Here is a 7,306-nt window from a genome sequence, read left to right as displayed (position 1 = left end):
CGCCCCAGGAAGCTCCGGAGGAAGCGGCGCCGGTGACGGAACCGCGGGGGCGGGGGGGACGCGGTCACATGGGGCAGCACCCCAAAATCCCCAAAACAGCCCAAAATCTCCCAAAATCCCCAAAATCAGCCCCAAAAACTTCCAAAATCCCCAAAAACAGCCCCAAAATCTCCCAAAATCCCCAAAACAGCCCCAAAATCCCCAAAACAGCCCAAAATCTCCCAAAATCTCCAAAAGAGCCCCAAAATCCCCAAAACAGCCCAAAATCTCCCAAAATCTCCAAAAGAGCCCCAAAATCCCCAAAACAGCCCCAAAATCTCCCAAAATCCCCAAAAACAACCCCAAAATCTCCCAAAATCCCCAAAAACAACCCCAAAATCTCCCAAAATCCCCCAAAACAGCCTCAAAATCTCCCAAAATCCCCAAAAACAACCCCAAAATCTCCCAAAATCCCCAAAAACAACCCCAAAATCTCCCAAAATCCCCCAAAACAGCCTCAAAATCTCCCAAAATCCCCCAAAACAGCCCCAAAATCTCCCAAAATCCCCAAAAACAACCCCAAAATCTCCCAAAATCCCCCAAAACAGCCCAAAATCTCCCAAAATCCCCAAAAACAGCCCCAAAATCTCCCAAAATCTCCAAAACAGCCCCAAAATCTCCCGAAACCAGCCCAAAATTTCCCCAAATCCCCAAAAACAGCCCCAAAATCTCCCAAAATCCCCAAAACAGCCCCAAAATCTCCCAAAATCTCCAAAAACAGCCCCAAAATCTCCCAAAATCCCCCAAAAAAGCCCCAAAATCTCCCAAAATCCCCAAAACAGCCCCAAAATCCCAAAAAACAGCCCCAAAATCTCCCAAAATCCCCAAAACAGCCCAAAATCTCCCAAAATCTCCAAAAGACCCCAAAAACTCCAAAACCAGCCCAAAACCTCCCAAAAAACCCCAAAAAATCCCAAAAAACTCCAAATCCCCCCCAAAAAACCCAAAGTGACCCCACAGCGACCCCCGGGAGGCTCCCCTCCCCCCCCGTGTCCCCAGATGGCCCCAAATGTCCCAAAATGTCCCAAAATGTCCCAAAATGTCCCAAAATGTCCCAAAATGTCCCCGAAGACCCCAAAATGTCCCCAAATGTCCCAGGGATGACCCAAAACACCCCAAAATGTCCCCAAAAATGTCCCAAAATGTCCCCAAAAATGTCCCCAGATGTCCCTGAGATGTCCCCAAATATCCCCAAAGTGTCCCCAGGTGTCCCCAATGTCCCCAGGTGTGTCCCTGTCCCCCCCAGGTGTCCCCATTGATGTCCCCAGGTGTCCCCAATGTCCCCAATGTCCCCAATGCCCCCAGGTGTCCCCAGGTGTCCCCAATGTCCCCAGGTGTGTCCCCAAATGTCCCACAGGTGTCCCCAGGTGTGTCCCTGTCCCCCAGGTGTCCCCATTGATGTCCCCAGGTGTGTCCCCATTGATGTCCCCATTGATGTCCCCAGGTGTCCCCAGGTGTCCCCAGGTGTCCCCAGGTGTCCCCAATGTCCCCAGGTGTGTCCCCAGGTGTCCCCAGGTGTCCCCAATGTCCCCAGGTGTCCCCAGGTGTGTCCCCAGGTGTCCCCAGGTGTCCCCAATGTCCCCAGGTGTCCCCAGTGTCCCCAGGTGTCCCCAGGTGTCCCCAGGTACCCCCAGGTGTCCCCAGGTGTGTCCCCAATGTCCCCCCAGGTGTCCCCAGGTGTCCCCAATGTCCCCAGGTGTGTCCCCAGGTGTCCCCAGGTGTCCCCAATGTCCCCAGGTGTCCCCAGGTGTCCCCAGGTGTCCCCAGGTGTCCCCAGGTGTCCCCAATGTCCCCAGGTGTCCCCAGGTGTCCCCAGGTGTCCCCAGGTGTCCCCAATGTCCCCAGGTGTCCCCAGGTGTCCCCAGGTGTCCCCAGGTGTCCCCAATGTCCCCAGGTGTCCCCAGGTGTCCCCAGGTGTCCCCAGGTGTCCCCAATGTCCCCAGGTGTCCCCAGGTGTGTCCAGGTGTCCCCAGGTGTCCCCAGCCCCCCCAGGTGTCCCCAGGTGTGTCCAGGTGTCCCCAGGTGTCCCCAATGTCCCCCCAGGTGTCCCCAGGTGTGTCCCCAGGTGTGTCCCCAGGTGTCCCCAGGTGTCCCCGGTACCTCTCTGGCCGCCCTCGGTCGCTGCCTCGGCTCCGGGCCGGGACCTGCGGGACAGGGGGGGGGTCAGGGGGGATTTTGGGGGATTTTGGGGGGATTTTGGGGGATCCCGGGGGGGATTTTGGGGGATTTTGGGGGATTTTGGGGGATTTTGGGGGGTTTTGGGGGATTTTGGGGGATTTTGGGGGATTTTGGGGGGTTTTGGGGGATTTTGGGGGGATTTTGGGGGATTTTGGGGGATTTTGGGGGGATTTTGGGGGATTTTGGGGGATTTTGGGGGGATTTTGGGGGATTTTGGGGGGTTTTGGGGGATTTTGGGGGATTTTGGGGGGATTTTGGGGGATTTTGGGGGTTTTTGGGGGTTTTTGGGGGATTTTGGGGGGTCCCGGGGGGGTTTTGGGGGTCCCGGGGGGCTCAGAGGGGGCTCAGCCCCTCCCCCACCCCCCCAGAGCCCCCCAGGGTGGGGAGGGGCAGGACCCCAAAAATGGGAGGGGGGGGGGGGGGGGCAGGGGGGACTGGGGGGTCCCGGGGGGGTCCTGGGCCTGTTCCGGGGGGTCCCAGGGGGATTTTGGGGGATTTTGGGGGATTTTGGGGGGTCCCGGGGGGGATTTGGGGGTCCCGGGGTGTTTTTGGGGGTCCCGGGCTGGTTTTGGGGGTCCCGGGGCGGTTTTGGGGGTCCCGGGGCTGTTTTGGGGGTCCCGGGGCGGTTTTGGGGGTCCCGGGGCTGTTTTGGGGGTCCCGGGCTGGTTTTGGGGGTCCCGGGGCGGTTTTGGGGGTCCCGGGGCGGTTTTGGGGGTCCCGGGGTCGTTCCGGGGGTCCCGGGCTGGTTTTGGGGGTCCCGGGGCTGTTTTGGGGGTCCCGGGGCTCTTTTGGGGGTCCCGGGCTGGTTTTGGGGGTCCCGGGGCGGTTTTGGGGGTCCCGGGCTGGTTTTGGGGGTCCCGGGGTCGTTCCGGGGGTCCCGGGCTGGTTTTGGGGGTCCCGGGGCTGTTTTGGGGGTCCCGGGGCTCTTTTGGGGGTCCCGGGCTGGTTTTGGGGGTCCCGGGGTGTTTTTGGGGGTCCCGGGGCGGTTTTGGGGGTCCCGGGGCGGTTTTGGGGGTCCCGGGGCTGTCCCGGGGTCCCCCCGGGCGCCGCCGGGCCGGGATCGATCGATGGGGGAGGCCCCGATCGATCGGCGGGGCCGAGATCGATAAGGCTGATGGGGGGGGAGGGGAGATCGATAATGCTGATGGGGGGGGGAGGGGAGATCGATCGGCTGGGGGGGGGAGGGGAAGCCCCGCCGGGGGGGTTGGGGGGATTTGGGGGGGATTTTGGGGGGATTTGGGGAGATTTGAGGGGTTTTGGGGGGAATTTGTGGGATTTTGGGGGGATTTGGGAAAAATTGGGGGGATTTGGGGGGATTTGGGGTTTCAGGGGAATCTGGGAGGGTTTCCAGGGGGATTTTGGGGGGATTTGGGGAGATCTGGGGGAAATTTGGGATTTTTGGAGGGATCTGGGGGGATTTGAGGAAGATTTGGAATTTTGGGGGGGATTTGGGGAGATTTGGGGGTTTTGGGGGGATCTGGGGAGATTTGGGGGGACTTGAAGGGATTTTTGGGGGGATTTGGGGGGATTTGGGATTTTTGGGGGGATTTGGGGGGATTTGGGGAGGCTGGGGGGGGGTTTGATGGAGATTTTCGGGATTTTGGGGGGTCCCGGGGTCGTTTTCGGGGTCTGAAGGATTTTGGGGGGATTTGGGGGAATTTGGGGAGATTTGGGGGGCCTGGGGAGGATTTTGGGGGGATTTGGGGGGATTTGGGGGGATTTGGGGGGTCTGGGGAGGGTTTTGGGGGGATTTGGGGGGATTTGGGGGGTCTGGGGAGGGTTTTGGGGGGATTTGGGGGGATTTGGGGGGATTTGGGGGGTCTGGGGAGGGTTTTGGGCTCTGGGGGGTTTTTGGGGGGGTCCCGAGGGTCTCTGGGGGTCCCCCCCCCTTTCCCAGCCCCCTCCCCCCCCCGCGAGGCGCTGGCGGCGCCGGGATCGATGGAGCCGCGGCGGGAAACCCCAAAAATCGATGAAAATCCCCCAAAAAAATCGATGAGAATCCCCCAAAAAAATCGATGAGAATCCCCCAAAAAAATCGATGAGAATCCCCCAAAAAAATCGATGAGAATCCCCCAAAAAAATCGATCCCCTCCCCCCCCCCGACCCCGCGCGACCCCCGGGAATCCCCCCGGGATTTGGGGAGGGGGAGGGGAACCCCAAATCCGGGAGGATTCGCCCCAAAATCAGCGGCGCGGAGGGGGGGGACTCCCCGAACCCCCCAAAATCCCCAAATTCCCCCAAATTCACCCCAAAAATCCCCCGGAATTCAAGGAACGCCCCAAACCGACCCCCCCCCCCCCCCAGAATTTCGCCGCCCCCGCCCCAAAAATCCGGGTGGGAAAAATCCGAATTAAATTTTGGGGCAAAACGGGAAAATTCCCCTCCCCAAAAAAAATAAAATTCACCAAAAAAAAAAAAAAAAAAGGGGGCGAAAACCCCAAAACCCCCCAAAAAATCCCCCCCAAAAATGCCCCCCAAAAATCCCCCCCAAAAATCCCCCCCCTCAAATTCCCGCTGCCCCTCCCCCCCCAAAAAAAAAAACAAAAAACCCCTCGCGACCCCCCCCCAAAATCGGCGCAAATCGCCCCAAAATCCCGCCCGGCCCCTCCCCCACCCGGAGCCCCCCCAAAATCCGCCCCCCCCCCCCAAAATCGCGGCACAAAGAGCGGGGGGGGGGGTGGGGGAGGGGAGGGGGGGAGGGGAAGTTTTGGGGGGCGCCCCCCCCTCCCCCCCCAGCGGGGACAAAGGGGGGGGGGCGGTTTTGGGGGGATGGGAGCGAGCCGGGGGTGGGGGAGGGGCCGGGGTGGGGGGAGGGGGAGGAAAGCCGAGCCCGGCCCCTCCCCCCCCGCAGCAATCAATATGCAAATTTATGCAAAGTTTGCAAAGCGGCCGGGCTTTTTTTTTTTTTTTTTTTTTTTTTTTTTTTTGGGTTGGAGGCGGCGGGGTGGGGGAGGGGAGGGGAGGGGAGGGGGGGGAGGGGTGGGGGAGGGGGAGGGGGAGGGGGGGGTGGGGGAGGGGACGCGCGGCTTCACCCACCTCCGCCTCCATCGGCGGCGCGCGGAGACTCCTCCATGAGGGGGGGGGAGGGGAGGGGAGGGGGAGGGGGGGGAGGGGGAGGGGTGGGGGAGGGGAGGGATCGATACCGGGGGGGGGAGGGGGAGGGGGGGGGAGGGGAAAAAATGAGAAATAAATGGGGGGAAAAATGGGAATAAAAGGAAATAAATGATGGGGAATAAAAGGGGGGGAGGGGAGGGGGAGGGGAGGGGCCCCCCCAAGCGCGCCGCCCCTCCCCCACCCCTCCATCCCCTCCCCTCCCCCCCCCGGGCCGGCGTTGCCGTGGGAACGGGGATGCGCGGGGTGGGGGAGGGGCGGGGTGGGGGAGGGGCCGGGGGCACCTGCGGCCGCCCCTCCCCCACCCGCCCCTCCCCTCCCCCCCCCGGGGCGTCCCCCCCAAAATTGGGGATTGGGGGGGAGGGGATTTATTGGGGATTTTTGGGGGGGATTTGGGATTTTTGGGGATTTTTTGGGGGGAATTTGGGAGTTTTTGGGGATTTTTTTGGGGGGATTTGGGAATTTTGGGGATTTTTTGGGGGGGGATTTGGGAATTTTTGGGAATTTTTTGGAGGGTTTTGGGATTTGGGGATTTGGGGATTTTTTTGGGGGGGATTCGGGATTTTTTGGGAATTTTTTTTTAAGATTTTGGGATTTTTTTGGGGGGATTTTTTGGGGGGGATTTGGGATTTTTGGGGGATTTTTTGGAGGGGTTTTTTGGGATTTTTTGGGGGATTTTTTGGGGGGGATTTGGGATTTTTTTGGGATTTTCTGGAGGGATTTTTAGAGGGTTTTTTGTGGGGGATTTGGGATTTTTTTGGGATTTTCTGGAGGGATTTTTAGAGGGTTTTTTGTGGGGGATTTGGGGATTTTGGGATTTGGGGATTTGGGGATTTGGGAATTTTTTTGGGGTGGGATTTTGGGATTTTTTTCATCACCCTAATCCCAAATAATAAAAGGCCGGAAAATCCCAAATTTTGGAGGCGGGGGGAGGGAAAGGGAATGGGGGGGGAGGGGCCCTATAGGTCCCCAATAAATGATCAATAAATGCCCAATAAATCCCCACTGATCCCAACTCAATCAATAAATCCCAAATAAATGCCCAATAAATGCCCAATAAATGATCAATAAATCCCCAATAAATGCCCACTGATCCCAACTAAATCGCCAATAATCCTCCATTGATCCCAAATAAATCAATAATAAATCCCCCATAAATGCCCCATTGATCCCCAATAAATGGTCAATAAATCCCCAATAATCCCCCATTGATCCCAAATAAATCCCCAATAAATCCCCAATAAATTCCCCATTGATCCCCAATAAATGATCAATAAATCCCCCATAAATCCCCCATTGATCCCCTATAAATCCCCAACAAATGATCAATAAATCCCAAATAAATCCGCAATAAATCCTCAATAAATCCCCCATTAATCCCCAATAAATCATCAATAAATGCCCAAAAAATCCCCAACAAATCCCCCATTGATCTCCGATTGATCCCAAATAAATCATCAATAAATCCCCTATAAATCCCCCATTCATCCCCAATAGATCATCAATAAATCCCCAATAAATCATCAATAAATCCCCCATTGATCATTTACCCGACCGATTTTCATTTATCCTACGGATTTCCCCATGGAATTTTCATTTATCCCGTGGATTTTGCACTTTTCCCCTATGGAATTTTCATTTATCCCAGGGATTTTAATTTATTTTATAGATTTTGCACTTTAACCCCACAGATTGTCGCTTTTCCCTATGGATTTTCACTTTTATCCTATGGATTTTCACTTTTATCCTATGGATTTCAATTTATTTTACGGATTTTCACTCTTTTCCCTGTGGATTTCAATTTATTTTACAGATTTCCCGCGTCCCCTATGGATTTTTCCCTTCCCCTGAGGATTTCCCAGTAATTGAGGTATGGATTTTTCACTTATCCTATGGATTTTTCACTTATCCTATGGATTTTTCACTTCTCCTATGGATTTTCACTTTTAACAGATGGATTTTGCATTTATCCTATGGA

This window comes from Lonchura striata, chromosome 33 (genome assembly GCF_050655825.1).
Source record: "Lonchura striata isolate lonStrDom1 chromosome 33, ASM5065582v1, whole genome shotgun sequence".
Classification (NCBI taxonomy): Eukaryota; Metazoa; Chordata; class Aves; order Passeriformes; family Estrildidae; genus Lonchura; species Lonchura striata.
The sequence above is the reverse complement of the archived record's forward strand: the minus strand, read 5'-3'. Positions refer to the sequence as shown.